This window comes from Triticum aestivum, chromosome 4A, assembly GCF_018294505.1.
Source record: "Triticum aestivum cultivar Chinese Spring chromosome 4A, IWGSC CS RefSeq v2.1, whole genome shotgun sequence".
NCBI lineage: Eukaryota > Viridiplantae > Streptophyta > Magnoliopsida > Poales > Poaceae > Triticum > Triticum aestivum.
Window position 1 is genome coordinate 323,128,659 of NC_057803.1, and position 16,633 is coordinate 323,145,291.

A 16,633-nucleotide genomic window follows, 5' to 3' on the forward strand; every position below is an offset into this window, starting at 1 on the left:
GGTTTGAGAGGAGATGGTGTTGGTGAAGATGTTGATCGAGATTGACCCTCTCTCGATGAGAGGATCGTTGGTGATGATGATGGCTTCGATTTCCCCCTCCCGGAGGGAAGTTTCCCCTGTAGAACAACTCTGCCGGAGCCCTAGATTGGTTCTACCCAAGTTCCGCCTCGAGACGGAGGCGCTTTGTCCCGAAAGCTTTCTTCAGATTTTTCCAGGTCAAAACACACCATATAGAAGAAGATGGGCATCGAGGGCCTGCCAGTTGTCCCACAAGGCAGGGGCCTCGCCCAGGGGGGTAGGGCGCTCCCTCCACCCTTGTGGATGGCAGGTGGCCCCCTTTGGTGCTTTCTTCTCCAAATATTTTATATATATTCCAAAACAATTCTCTGTGAAGTTCTAGGACTTCTGGAGTTGTGCAGAATAGGTCTCTAATATTTGCTCCTTTCTAGTCCAGAATTCCAGCTGTTGGCATTCTCCCTCTTCATGTAAACCTTATAAAATAAGAGAGAAAAAGCATAAGTATTGTGATATAATGTGTAATAATGCAATAAATATTGATATAAAAGCATGATGCAAAATAGACGTATCAGCCACCTCGCCAACGTTCGCCAGAGAGGCCATGATAAACCTCTTCTATGTCGAACGCTTGTCGGTCTCCCCGGGATACGTGATCGGGCTTAGGCTACGACATTCTAGAGCAGGGGATGTGGATATGGTGGGGAGGGACACCGCAGGCCTCATCTAAAAACTCAGGGGAGTAGGGCGACGATATGGGAATCACTAGGTAACCTGAACTTTATTATCTAAGCTAGGAGGAACGGGCAGACCGACAGTGGTTGGCGGCGGCAGCGCTGGTGGCCGTGGCGAGCTAGGGTTTGAGGGGGAGGGGCGGGTGGGGGACTATGGAGGGAGGCAGGGTGGTGTTTGAGGATACGCCACGGCTACTGAAAATTTTAGTAATGGTGAGTGGAGATGGTGGTGGACGAGGGAGGCCGATGGTTCAAATGCCTTGGCCACTGCAATTTTACTATAAGGTCAGTGCTGGAGGAGTGGGGGCGATGGTTGAAGTACCGTGGCTACTAAATTTGGGTAAAGGAATTCATGCGGGGCGGGAGCACCCAAGATCGCACATGGTCCAATAAGAATATGCGTGTATGATAATAAGGAAACGTGGCGCAACCGCCAATTTTTGCAATGCTCAAGGCGGGTAGTTTGTTTTTAGATTTCTAGCTAGATGGTCTGTCTCACATGGTTCGTCCTAATTTTCAGACACAGACGTGGAATTCAATTAAAATAAACCACCCACCTTTAGCTTGTGTAGGTGGTGATTTTATAGCGCACTAGGATCGCACACGGTTAAACTAGTACCTCCACCTTTGCTTGCTCTTGTGCAGTCGTGGTGATTCACAAGCACTTGCATCGCACATAGTTAAACCACTACCTCCATCCCTTCCCGCGCTTGCACAGTTGTCGTGATTTCACAGCCGACTAGCATCACACACGGTTAATCCACTACCTACACCCTTCATCGCGCTTGCGCAGTCGTGGTGATTTCATAGTGCACTTACATCGCACACGGTAAAGCCAGTACAGCCGTTTCCGTTGAGCGTCATCCGAGTCTTCGCACCAAAAAAACGTCAGAGAGGGTCAGAAGACAGCCACACCAGCATGTGGCCCAAATATATATGAATGAAAATGGTGGTTCATGATGTTCAAAATTCCAATGCACAACTTTGACCGCACGGGCCCATGGTTGGGCGCGTCATCGAAGAGCGATGAGAGGGGCTAGAAGTCAAGAACCACCTGGAAGTGGCCAAATACATGTAGGAATATAGGGTGTGATGTTTAAAACATTAAATACACAATGCACAACTTTGGTGGCACCTGCCTCGCAAACCTGAAAGCACCATTGGATATATCTATAATGACATAATGTCGTAGCAACCAAGCTAGGGTGGTTGACCCACCTCCCACTTCCTGCCGGTGGGGCGGATGCACATACTGATACTTTGTTCATATACGCATGTTGCCATCACCTACCATACACTACAAAAAAAATACACATCCATGACATTTTGGGCCAAACACAATATTTTTCTGTCATGCTTATGACAATTCTATAATGATAATTGTGACAAAACCCGGTATCATCATAGATGTGGTGGGGTCCTACTTTTATGAAAAAAAATCATGACAAAAAATGGGATTTTCATCCTGGGCGGGCCGGAGACGCAGCTGCATGACATTCTTTGGGCCGTCCATGATGGAAAAAATCATGGTAGAAGCGAGGGCGAGTAAAATATCAGGGGAGTTCCCGGTTACGGTGGGTGGTTGGGGCCGAGCGATGCTCGTTTCTCTTGTATGTACACGTGTGTGTGAGGTGTTGCACTCTAACTGAACCCGAGCGAGGCGTTGGGCTCTAACTGAACCCGAGCGATTGCACTGCAGGCTACGCATTACTAAACCCGAGTGATCGATCTATCCCTTGCTATTAACTGAACCTGCGTGATTCCTTCGCTACTGCTGCTAACTAAAGCCGATCGAACCCTGCTGCCTCCTTCCCTGGACGAACAGTGAGCGTTGTTGGGGGGGTTTGGATGAACAGTTCCCGGTAGGGGGTTGGATGAACAGGACCCCGTGGTAGTAGAGGTGGTTGTCGCTGGATGAACAGGACCCCTATCGATCGATCCGGTTGGGGAGTGGATGAACAGGACCCGGTGGAGGGCTGGATGAACATGACCCCGTGGAGGGCTGGTTGAACAGTAGCTGGTGGAGGGCTGGATGAACAGTAGCCCATGGAGGGGTGGTTGAATAGGACCCCATGGAGAAGGCTGGTTGAACAGCAGCCGGTGGAGGAGCGCGCGATGGAGGCTGGATGAACAGGAGCCCATGGATGAGAGTCGCAGGCGGAGGCTGGAGGAGGTCGACGGTGGATGAACAGTAGCCCGTGGAGGCAGTCGACAATGGAGATGAACAGTATCCTGTGGAGTCCCGTTTTGGGGTATGCCACTCCCCTCCCGATGAACAGGACCCCCGTTTCCCCCGTAGCGCTCCAACACAAGTTTGTTTCCTCTGTTTTGCAGTGCGCCACACCCCTCCCGATTAGCAGGACCCCATTTCCACCGTAGGAGGTGCAAGAGAAGTCTGTTTCCTCCGTTTTGCGGTAAGCCAGACCGCTCCCGATGAACAGGATCCCGTTTCGACCATGGCCGGTCGAACACAAGGCCGTTTCCTCCGTTCTGCAGTACGCCAGGCCTCGTTTCCATCAGCTATTCCGCCCAAGCCGGTTGGCACCCGATGAACACGACGATGCATTCCGTTCCGACCCAGTCGGTTGCCTCCACATGATCACGATGACGGTGCATCTTCTCCGTTCTGACCCAGCCATGTACACGAGCCCTGGTCGTATGTATGCGCGAGTAGGCGTTTGAGACCCCTCCCGTATGTACGTATGTGGCCGTATTTACTTTCTTGCACCCTGGCCGATGTACATACGTGTACATGGTACGTGCACTCCTCTACTACGACACACGCGCGCCTCTACATCGACCAGTATGTACGTACACGTTCGGGACCAGAGTGACAACGCTATGTACGCTTCGACCAAGTGGGTCCCGACTGTCAGGCACTTCCTTGCAAGCGAAGATGTAGCTGGTGGGTCCCAGCAGTCAGGGGGAAACATTTTTTTTGCAAAATACGGTGGCTTGTCCAGTGGGTCCCTGCTGTCAAGTGGAGTAATCATTATTTTGCGTGTAATAAGGAGGCACTTCCTTGATGCGGCCGTGGACCCAGCTGTCAGCCTCTCCACGTACAGTACTCTTACGATGGAGGTTCTTCCCTAGTTACATATCCAGTCAACCTATTTGTTGCTAAACCTAATTTATTAAGAAAAGTAAAAATTAAAAGTTCCTATTCACCTCCCCCCTCTAGTCAACCATATGGTATCGCGGGGAAGTTGGAGCATAATTTATCGTTGATTTATATGCTTTGTGTTGTTTAAATCGAGGGGGGTGGTTATATCCTCCCAACCTCCTTCCTAGGGGCATGCGAGTAGTACTTTGTTTCCAGGGCTAATAGACTTTCACAATAAGTATTTGAGTTATTTATGCCCAATGTGAGTTTGTGGACTATAAGCACTTCTATATATCCATATTTTGCTAGCCTCTCTGGTACCATGGATTGCCTGTTCTCACCTCGAGACTTGGTGCAAACTTCGTCGGTGTATCCAAATCCCGTGATATGACACTCTCTATCACACATAAGCCTTATTATATCCTTCCTCAAAACAGCCACCATACCTACCTATCGTGGCATTTCCATAGCCATTCCAAGATATGTTACCATGCAACTTCCACCATTACTATTCACATGACTTGAGCGTTAATTATCATTTTGCTTTGCATGATCATATAGAGCTGGCATGGTATTTGTGGCAAAGCCACCGCCCATCATTATTATACATGTTACACTAGATAATGGCACATCTTGGTACACTGCGAGATGCATTCATATGTAGTCATATCATTCAGTTTATCGTGTTGTAAGTAAATACAACTATTATGATCATCACTATTAGAGCATTGTCCCAGCAAGGAAAATAATGATGGAGACTAATGAGTCCTCAAAAAAGCGGAGATGAGGTTATGATATTGTTCGACTAGAAGCAACAATGTTGGATTTAGCATGATTATTGTTACTACTAGAAGAATAATCTTTCTTGCTCTTGTTGCTAGATTTTACTTGTGGCATATAAGTAGACAAGAGGAGACATTTGGCAATGTAAGAGGAACTCTTCTTACGAAGATCATCATTGATAGCTTTTAGGAACTTATGCTCTTGCTCTAAATTTAGCTTCTTGAAGCGTAGCTTGTCATGAGTCCTTTGGAGCTCTCTATAATCCTCTTGAGTTTTTTCATGATCTAACTTAAGAGTGTTTAGTTCTTTAGTTAGACGCTCAATCTCTTCCTTATCATTGTCATTCATTTCATCTTGATTAGCATGATTACTAGCAAGTTCATCATAGATTTTCTCACTAGTTTTCTCAATAAGTAAATCATCATCACCTAGCAAATCATCTTCATCACTATCAAAATCAAGATACTCGGGGTGTGATACTTTGGGGCCTTTATCCATGAAGCATCTTCCAATTCCTTCATTTGGTGTGTCAAATATGTCGTACTAGTTGGATGACACTAGTGCAACACCGGCAACACATTCATCTTGAGTATAGTCGGAGTCGGAGTGATAGCTTCTCCCGAAGTACTTGTCAGAGTTTGAACCAGATACCCATTCACCAACATGAGCTTTGTCGGCGTCCTAGGAACGAGGGTACCTAGACCTGCCTGCCTACGGCCCAAGGCGGGGCTCCACCAGCGGCCCTGGTACGGCCCATCTTCATCAACCAAGGCACAAGACCCTCGCAAGAGGCCAAGCCTCGCGAGGCGGACGACACAAGACCTCCTCAAGGGCAGCCTCACTAGTCTGGCTCGCGAGGAGTGGAGAGATCAAGGCAAGGGACACCTCGTGAGGTTTCTGTGACGTGAGCCATGATGACCAAGGAAAGGAGGGCGCCAGCAGGCCCATAGTGTCAGTTTCCTCTTTGGCGCTAAAGAGGCAGGCGGAGGCGAGGAGTCCCGAGGTGTCAAGTAGAGCATTCTATATCGGTGTAACGAGACCAAGACCAGCAGGATGGAAAGACGGAGGTCATCACGGAGCCCACGGCGGCGTCACCACCAGAGCCTTTGGCAGGCGAAGACCACCTTTTGTCAGGATAACTTGTACTCGTTGTCCCCCTTCAAACTGGTCATTGTGGGATCCCTTCCTGCCTAATATCTGGGAAGAGGACTCGGGCCTCTATAAATAGGGCTAGCCACCACTGTAGATAGGGGGGCTCATCTAGAGACAGAGAGATAGAGAGAGAGAGAGAGGCTCATCGGGAGACGGATCACTCAGATCATCCACAGGGACACAAACTCCTCGAGCTCAAGAACACCTCTCCTCAGGAGGCTGTTCTTCCCTTGTACTTGTTCATCCCCAGCCTACAAGGCAATCCACCACACCACACTGGAGTAGGGTATTACATTGCAATGGTGGCCTGAACCAGTATAAAGTCTTGCGTCCCTTGTTCCTCGGGTTCGGCGAGTTAGGATTTGAGATCGTTGCGAGAGCGTGAGCTGGGGGAGAGATCTTCGTGTGCACCCCAGTGTTCGAACCTCAAGGGTTTATCGGAACCCGTAATCTGACATTTGGCGTGCCAAGTAGGGGTGTGCTGAAGCTTTCCCTTCGCCGATCTACGTTCCGCAGCTCCATCGTATCCATGTCAGACGCTTGCTGAGCCCGTGCTGAGCGTCGCGCCGCCCTCGCCGCTCGTGTCGCCTAGACGGCGCCCGTTGGCGGACCTCCCCGTAGTTCTCCGTCGCCTGCTGCAAACTCCGCCACTGGCCCGGCAGCGAACGAGCAGTAGGCGTCATCACTGCACCCCTCTATGCGGCGGGACGGCCGCACTGCCACCCCGTCAATGACTCCGGCTGGCTCGTCGTCGCACGCCACGGACGCGCAGGCCGCATTGCTCATGGCATGCGAGCTCCTGCATTACCGCCCGGTCGACGACCTCTACGAAGACTGGCTGGACCGCATCGCCGAGCTTGTCAGCGCCGCTGGAGGCTCTCCTGCACCATCCCTCTCGCTACCTTGGCCGCCTCCAGCCGCGGGGGACGTAGCTCACGGAGCGCCTCCACCGCCCCTGCATCAAGAAGCGCTCTCGCGCCGAGATGTGCGGCTCACGGAGCGCCCCCGCCACCTCCGCACCAAGATGGTGTCCTCGCCCCAAGACGCGTGGTCCCACGGCGTGATCCACCACGCCGTGTGCCCGTGCACGATGAAAGAAGCTACCAGGAGGTCCCTCGGCCGCAAGAAAATGCTCCCGCACTCCCCGCACCACCATGTCAAGACCGCGCGCCGCTTGCCGAGGTGGTGCGTGGGTGCCAAGACCATATTCCACCGCCACGACGGGTTCCGATGACCACAGCAGGCTGCCGAGCGTTCACTTCCGAGCTGCGCACCGTCGTGTGGCCAGGTAAGTTCAAGCCGGATAAGCCTCTGTGCTACGACGGCACCCCCGACCCTGCGGAGTTCCTGCAGCTCTATGAGCTAAGCATCGAGGCAGCCAACGGCGATGAGAAAGTCATGGCGAACTGGTTTCCCATGGCTCTCAAGGATGGCGCTCGCTCGTGGCTCTTGAACCTGCCTGCGAGATTGATCTCCTCCTGTGGCGAGATGCGCGAGCGTTTTGTCGCCAACTTCTAGGGCACTCGTGACCGCCCGCCAGCCGCAGGCGACCTGTGGCGCATCAAGCAGCAACCGGGGGCAACCCTGCAAAAGTACATCCAGTGCTTCAACAGCGTCCGACTCAAGATCCCCAAGGTGACGGACGAGTCCATCATCTCCGCGTTCTCTGATGGCGTCCACGACATCAAGATGAAGGAGGAGCTCGCCAACCACGAAGAGCTATGCTTGGCCCTAGATATGTTCAACATGGCGACCAAGTGCGCAAGAGCTGAGGAGGGGTGCCTCTCCCTCCTCAAGCTCCTTGCTGCTGACCCTGAAGAGAAGAAAGCGAAGGCCAAGGATGTGAAGCGCAAGGGAGGAGCTGGACTCGAAGCCCGGCCAGGACCACCCAGAGTCGTCTAAGAACAGCCGTCCATTCTGCGCCTTCCACAACGTACACAGCCACAGCAGTAACAACTGCCAAGAGCTCAGAGCCATTCGAGATGGACGCTTCGGTCGGTGCCCCAAGCGCAACGACCGGGGATACGGTCGGGGAGGTGGACGAAGTGGGGGACGCTGGGACGACCGCGGTCCACGTCAGAAGTGGTGCGACCGGCCTCGCGAGGACCACTGTCAGGACCAGCCTTGTGAGGGCGCCTGGAGAGACCAGCCTCGTGAGAACCGTCCTTAGGGCAATGCTGGCCTCCTTCCGCTATGACCACCATCAGGATGAGGAGGCTAGGGGCTTCCAGGAGCCGCGCGCTATCGCCTGCATCCTTGGCGGTGCTCAAGCCCCAGCCTCCCAGCGCATCTTCAAGAAGTTTGCTCGTGAGGTGAACGCAACCCTTCCCAGGTGGTCCAAGTGCTCCATCACCTTCAGCTCGGCGGACCAGCTCAAGTGCACGGCGACCGCCGGCATCCTTCCGACGCTTTGTTCACCCGTCATGCAACGTCCAAGTCACCAAGACCCTCATCGACGGTGGCGCAGGGCTCAATGTCATGTCCGTCGAGACATTCGACAGCCTCCAAGTGCCATACAATCAGCTACACCCTACCAAGCCTTTCTCAGGAGTGACTGACGGCTCCACCACCCCGATAGGGATGGTCCGCCTCCCTATGACCTTCGCCCACATCCGTCTACCGTACAACGCCATCCTAGGGTACCCAGCATTGGCCAAGTTTATGGCAGTGACCCACCACGGCTACAACGTCCTCAAGATGCCAGGGAGTGGAGGCATCATCATAGTCCCCTGCGAAGAAAGAGATGCGGTGTGCTCCCTTGAGTGCGCCTTCCAAGCCGATGCGATCGAAGACCCCGGCAACGAAGGCATCATGTACCATCCTGAGGCCATCCCCAAGAAGAAGAAGCAGCTACTCCTCCCGGGGCCTCAGGAAGCAGCGTCTCCAGTGGACCACCTCAGGACTTGCACCCACAGCGGGGGTGCCTCCTTCCCTCACATCCTCCTCGGTCAAGGCTCGGGGGCTCTCTTCTGGAGTGCCTCAGACCTAGCCAACATCACGAGGGAGGTGCTCAGGAGTTCATCGTCAAGGCAACCTAGGAGCTCGAAGAGGCCAGGGCCATACGTGGTGACCGCCACCCACCACCTAGCATAGCCCCCCATCCTGGCGAGGACGGTGGGCTGTGCATCTACCTCGACATTCCAGGGCTCAACAGGGTCGCATCTCAGGAGCGCTTTTGGCCTTTGCGCGTTTATCGGTGTGAGGGTCCACCTCACAGCTACGTTCGCATGCCATTTGGCTTGCCGAATGCGTCCGTCACCCACCATCGCCAATGGCGAAGCATCTTGGTGGCTCAGGAGGCCAGGCATCACGCTATCCTGGCAGAAATGGCGACGGTCCTCAAGGAACCACCTGAGCCCCTGGAGCCCCCTGAGGCTAAGAGTTATAGCGGCTCGTGAGGAGCAACTCTTCGGCATGCATCATCAGCTACTCCAACACCACTCCAGCGGAGTTATAAGGTGACTCTTTCCAGTTCATTCAGTTGGGGGCGCCCCTCGGGCTGCATTATCCCCAAGTCGTATGGGTCTGTCCCTGCGACGTGTATCCTTTTGCATCTCTAGCTTACCAAGCTGGGGGGCGCCCCTCGGGCTGCATCATCCCCAGGCCGCTCAGGTCCGTCCCGGTGGCATGTATCGTTCTTGCATCTATCTGAGCTAGCCTGCCGCTTTGCTTAAGTCGTTATATGATTATCGCTTGCTCGTCTATTTCCCATCGCGGCCACCCATGCTGCCCATCGGCCCCCTGCTCATCCTGCAATGGAGGTCGCCCATGCTGGCACGACGCTTGTGCTCGGGGTCTGTCCCTACAATGCTAACAAACCTGAGCGATCGAGCTCTGGCTCGCGGCACGCCCCGCACACGTCACCTCACCAGGCCCTGAGTGCCTTCACCTTCTTGTGGAACGACCAGTGGCAGACCAGCAAGCATGGTTGTAGCCCGTATCCCTCCTTCGCGCTAACCTACAGGAACCTCCGGAGGACTGATGGCGGGCGGCTCCGCTGGCTACTTCTTTTTTCACACAATTCGCTTGCACGTTAAAGGGGGGACTCCAGAGCATCGCGACTCAGAAACTCTTACTGGCTCTCCAGCCCTCACCCCTTGGCCTTGACCATGGCATCGCGACATGGCATACCGGCGGCGGCTGAGCTCGCTCGAGGACCGGGACCCGTGGATGCAGAGCACATGGAAGGGCGTGAAAGGAGGGAGAGGCTCGCGCAAGTTCGACCTAGTAGACACACGAAGCTCGCGCACCATAAGGAATCGACTTTGGCCCGCTAAGATAAGTCTCACACCCGGATCACCCAAGCGCTGCGACACAGGATCCCCCTTTGTTGCCGCCTTGCTACGGCGCCGCCGCCTTCCTTTACTACCTTCAGGTGGTTGCTTGCATGCTAAAGGGGACCTCTTCAGCATCGCACCTCAGGAGCTCTTACTGGACCTCGGGCCGCTCACCTCCTGGCCTTGACCATGCCATCGCGACCTGGCATACTAGCGATGGCTACAGCCTGCTTGGGGACCGGGACCTATTGGCGTAGAGCACTAGGCTACCAGAGGACGGAAAGGGGGGACCGAGCCGAAGCAAGACGCGCAATCATAGATCTTCATAATAAGGGAAATATTAACAAAGGACACTACAGACCCTTTACACTCCCCCATGCGGTTCATCTCAACTCCTTACAGGGAACAAAAGAAGAAGGTTTCTAGGGGCCCTACCTACAGGCACCACCGCTGACGCCATCATCAACAGTGGGCCATGAGGGGTCGAGGCCAACCCCATCCAGATCAACGGCGGCGGTGGGCAGACGCTGTCGCAGCACTCCGGGCACGACGCGAGCTTGGGGGCAGGTAGCTATCGTCGCTCATCTCCGGAGTCTCGTCGGGCTCGGAAGAGTTGCTGGACAACCAGGAACCACCACTGCTGCTGGAGGAGTTGTCAGCAGGACCAAGGGTGGGCTGAGCATCTGCCGCCGCACTGTCCTGGTGGCCCCCTCCAGGACAGCAATCCAAGCGATTGCCCTCTTCATCGAAGACCTTGAAGAATAGCATGGAGGCGCCGTCGTACTCGAAATGGATGGTGTCGTGGCTTTGTCACGGCAGATGTCCTTGTGAAAGGACTTAGTCGTGGAGCCATCGCTACGGGTTAGCTCAAAGGGGTTAAAGCGGACAAGGGGACACGGGGATTTTATACTAGTTCGGCCCCTTAAAGGAAGGTAAAAGCCTATGTCTAGTTGTGATTGGTATTGCTAGGGTTTCGAAGGCCAGGGAGCGAATCCGCTTTGTCTGGCTCTCGAGTTGTTGTCTGTCCCTAAACTGCGGCCGGGTTGTCCCCTTATATACATAGGTTGACGCCCGCCGGGCTACAGAGTCTCGAAGCCGTATCATAAACGTATCCGGTTTGGTCTCTATCCTTCCTATCTTATAATACAAGTTACATGACTAGGTCGGTTTACATTTACAGGCTTTAACCCGCCTTTGGGCCTTGGGCCTTCTGTGACGCCCCGAGACCGTTGAGCCAGGTGTCTTCCAGTTATTCACCGTTGTTGCAATGTCATTTGCTTGCGTGTTGCATTTCATCATGTCATCATGTGCATTGCATCATCATGTTTTCGAAACTTGCATCCGTCCCGGTCTCCTCGTTCCGTCCGTTGTCCGTTCTGAGCCCAGACACACTTGCACGCGCCCGCGGCATGTCCGAAATATTATTTTATAAGTGGCTGGAAAATGTTCTCGGAATGGGATGAAAGTTGGCGTGTGGTCTTATTATAGTGTAGATAGACCGCCTATCAAGTTTCATCGCATTCGGAGTTCGTTTGATAGCCCAACCGTTAACTATAGCGGCAATATAGCCGGTCTAACGTCGGACGTTTTTGGTCTCAGGAAACCGTGCCGGGATGCATCTCTCCCCTCTTCTCTCAGACCAACCCGCTCTTCACAATCCGCCAGACCCAACCTAACCTCTCTCGTCAGCCCGCGGCCCTCCTCGCGCGCGTCCGAAAGCTGTCCCGGACCCGACCCGAACAGTCATCACCGTTGTGTCCGGATCATCCCCAAACATCTACAAAACATCACCATTTTCTTATTTGGACTCCCTAGCCTATTTTTCCCGACCGTTCGATTACAATCGGAGGGACGGATTAGCCCCTAAACTCCCCCTCTTTTCCTTATATATATATCCTCCCTAGTCTAAATATGGTCCAAACCCTAAAACTAGGTCATTCCCCCCCCCCCTCAGCCGCCGCCACACTCCACCAAATCCCCACCGGGATCTTCCCCAATCCAGTTCCTCCTCGTTTTCCTCTCCTGCCAGATCCAACCAGCGGCCCGTCGCCCAACCACAGCAAAGCTGCGCCTCCTTCCCTGCCCTCCTATCTCTTCATCGTCTCTTTCCGTCTCTCTCGCTCTCTCTCAAATTCTCTCTCTCTCTCTTGCCAAGTACAGGAGCAACACGAGGTCGCCCCTGCTGCCATGGCCACCATTTCCATCACCGTCTCAGGACCCGCCATGGAGGACCCCGTCGCCCACCAACTACCTCGCCGGAGTACCCGACCATGTCCAGGACCAGGTCGCCCCTCTCCCTGCTCTTCCACTCTCCGTTTCCTTCCCTGGCTTCTCTCCTCTCTACCTCACCCCTCGTTCTCTCCCTGTACCAGGTACAGGAGTTCACCTACAACCCCGCCGGTGTCAAGGAGAAGCTCCGTTGCCGGAGCGCTGCCGCCGGTGGCCACCTCCATCAGGGATGCCATGGACGCCCGCCCTGCTGGAGCTTCGTCCGTTTCTCTGCCTCGCTGGAGTCGCCCTCTTCTGCGACGAGCACCGCGCGCCGCCGTGTTTCTTCTACAAGGCCAGCTCCACCGAGCCGAAGAACATCCTCGCGCCGCTGGAGCCGTCTCCGCTTCGATTCGACAGAGAATGGTACCCTGACGACCTCCACCGCCTAGATCCGGCCATCTCCGGCGCCTACTCGCTGGTTCCCGCCGACCCCGTCGCCAGAACCTCCCCGACGCTGTCTTCTGCATCGCCGTGAACCTACCGTTGTTTCTGTTGCGCGTTCTTCAGTAACGAGCAGAGCACCTCACCTCGTCCCTGCGTTGACCCGCACGCTACTCGCTGGACCGCGCCTCCCCTCCTCGATTCGATCCAGCCAACGCCAGGCCTCCCTCCTCCCACCGACTGGGCCAGGCCCAGGGTGAGCAGCCCCGAGCGCCCCCTCCCCTTGATTTTTTTCTCTTGTTGGGCTGCCCAGTTTCGGCCCATGCGTGTTTTTTTTCCTGTTGTGTTTTTTTTCTTATATCCCAGAGTTTGCAGAATTGCAGAAAAACCCTCAAACTTCATGCATATCATATATCTCAAACTGTGCATCATATGGAAAAACTTTATATATGAAATATGCTCAGTATTGCATCTAGTTTCATATTATGCCACTTTCATCTATGTTATAAATGTTTAAAATGCTGTTTGTTTAAATTTGCTTAAATAACTTGCTAAAATGATTTATTTCATAACTTAATAACCGTAACTCGGAATTTAATAAACTTTATATGTAAATAGGGTAGAAAAATGCCTATTTTAACATGGTGGCATCACTTTGCATGTTTAACAACTCTAAAATTGTGTTTAGGGCAGAACAGTACCAAACCTTAAATTATGCATATGAGGATTTTCCGAAATTGTTGTTCGTTCCTTCCGGCCTCATTTACACTTGCCTAGATAGGTAGTTTTGTTGTGCTTCACCTCTTGCCATGTTAATCAACATTTAATCTTGTTGGGTACATAAACAAGAGAGAACTAAATAAGTCATGTGGTGTTTTCTTCAATATGCAACTCCGTTGCATAATGAGCTCCACTTAATTTGTAGGATTGTTTGTGCACTTTGTCATGCCATGCATCATTAAACCGGACATGCGTCATACTTGTTTGCGCATCGTGCCATGTTGTTGTTGTGGTTGTTTACTGTATTGTTTGCTTTCTTTCTAGTGTACTTCGTCTCGGTAATCCGGTAACGTCGTGTTGTGAGGATTCGTTCGTCTACGTCCGTTTGTCTTCTTCATGGACGCGTTCTTCTTCCTTGCGGGATTTTAGGCAAGATGATCATACCCTCGAAATCACTTCTATCTTTGCTTGCTAGTTGCTCGCTCTTTTGCTATGCCTTTGCTGTGATACCTACCACTTGCTTATCATGCCTCTCATATTGTTGAACCAAGCCTCTAACCCACCTTGTCCTAGCAAACTGTTGATTGGCTATGTTACCGCTTTCCTCAGCCCCTCTTATAGTGTTGTTAGTTGCAGGTGAAGATTGAAGTTTGTTCCCTGTTGCAACATGGAGATGTCATTCCTTATTGGAACATGTTTACTTGTTGGGATATAACTATATATCTTATTTAATTAATGCATCTATATACTTGGTAAAGGGTGGAAGGCTCGGCCTTATGCCTGGTGTTTTGTTCCACTCTTGCCACCCTAGTTTCTGTCATATCGGTGTTATGTTCCCGGATTTTGCGTTCCTTACGCGGTTGGGTAATAATGGAAACCCCTTGACAATTCGCCTTGAATAAAACTCCTCCAGCAATGCCCAACATTGGTCTTACCATTCGCCACCTAGCCTTTTCTTTTCCCTTGGGGGTCGTGCGCCCAAGGGTCATCATTATTTTAACCCCCCGGGCCAGTGCTCCTTTGAGTGTTAGTCCAACCGAGCGATGTCCGGGGCTACCAGGGGCAACTTTGGGCTGGCCTACCCGACGTCTGGCTCATCTGAGTGTGCCCTGAGAAAGAGATATGTGCAGCTCCTATCGGGATTTGTCGGCACATTCGGGCGGTGTTGCTTGTTTAGTTTTACCCTGTAGAAATGTCTTGTGGAACCGGGATACCGAGTCTGATCGGAATGTCTCGGGAGGAGGTCTATTCCTTTGTTGACCATGAGAGCTTGTGATGGGCTAAGTTGGGACACCCCTCCAGGGATTTGAACTTTCGAAATCCGTGCCTGCGGTTATGGGCAGATGGGAATTTGTTAATGTCCGGTTGTAGAAAACCTGAAGTTGACCTTAATTAAAAAGTGCATCAACCGCGTGTGTAACCGTGATGGTCTCTTTCCGGCGGAGTCCGGGAAGTGAACACGGTGTTGGAGTTATGCTTGACGTAGGTTGTTTTAGGATCACTTCTTGATCATACTTTTACTGACCGTGCTTTGCCTTCTCTTCTCGCTCTCATTTGCGTAAGTTAGCCACCATATATGCTAGTCGCTTGCTGCAGCTCCATCTCATACCTTTTGCCTTACCCATAAGCTTAAATAGTCTTGATTGCGAGGGTGCGAGATTGCTGAGTCCCCGTGACTCACAGATACTTCCAAAACCAGCTTGCAGGTGCCGATGAGTCCGTGCAGATGACGCAACCAAGCTCAAGGAGGAGCTCGATGAAGTTCTTGTCCTTTGTGTTGTTTCGTTCTAGTTGATCAATAGTGGATCCCAGTTGGGGTCGATCGAGGGACCTTGTCGCTTTTGGGATAGTCTTCTTTTATTTTGGCTCCGTAGTCGGACCTTGATTGCATTTGGATGTTGTAATGCTTTATTCATGTAATTGTGTGAAGTGGCGATTGTAAGCCAACTATGTATATTTTTTCCCTTATGTATTACATGGGTTATGTGAAGATTACCTCACTTGCGACATTGCTTTCAATGCGGTTATGCCTCTAAGTCGTGCTTCGACACGTGGGAGATATATCCGCATTGAGGGCGTTACAAGTTGGTAATCAGAGCCTTCCCCGACCTTAGGAGCCCCATTGCTTGATCGAACTAGCAGCCGAGTTGAGTTTAGAAAAAAATGTTTTGAGTCATTTACAAATTATATATCGGAGGGTTTAGGAAATCTTTTTACTTCCCAGTCTCCTCATCGCTCTGGTAAGGTATCTTGACGTAGAGTTTTTGACTCTTCTCTTCTCAAATGTCACTATTTTTTTAGGATCACGTGGGTATCTTGGAATCGTTCCGATGGTTTTGTGACGAGAACATTGTCTTGGTGCCTCCTGTCAGGGGTTTTGTGGAAGTGTCCCGGGGAGTTGAGCTCTGAGGTGTTGTCGTCATAATTTTATCGTTGCAGTTCTGGAATACCTGAGTTTAGTACGCCGACATCAAAAATCTCTTTTATGCAGTTCGTTGGTGAGATAACCTCGATGCCACCCAGTACTGGGGCGGGAGTTCGGGAGTATTGCCATAACTTGTATAATGGATGCTTTTCGAAGGTTGAGGTAGATGATTTCCGAAGGTTTCTTGGTTATGTGTTGAAGGATGTATACAACTGGATGTAGGATTTGCTAGATTTGGGTGAGATATTATGCTTCCCCTGTATCCCCAACACCTGATTGCATAACCAGAAAATTTCGGGAGTTTATAAGTGGGAATTCAAGTAGTTCGTAGGATATCTTTCTAATGGATGTATGATTTGAAATTGGGGTTCGACGTCTAGTGGTCCGCCTATCCACAGTCGGTTTTACAGTGGTCTTGTTGTGTCTTAAAGAGTCCTTGGCTATGCCGACTCGGGGACGCTTCGTATGTCATGTGCACTGCCTTGTACATGATGGTGCTATACGATCGATCCCGTGTAGGCCCCACCATGAAAACTTCGGACGAAATCTCTATCATATGTTTGTTCCGGCTTATTTTGCAAGCCAACCCTTTGTTTCGTTTTGAGTTGTGGTATTCGAGTTGCTTCAAAGTCAAATGTCGATTCCATACCTTTCCTAATCGGTGTTCTCATACTCCGATGTAAATACCAATCCTTCATGATAATCGAGATTGTCATGTCAATCCTTTTCAACCGGTGTTGTTTCTTTTCAAGTGGATCCGACCTTTTCAATA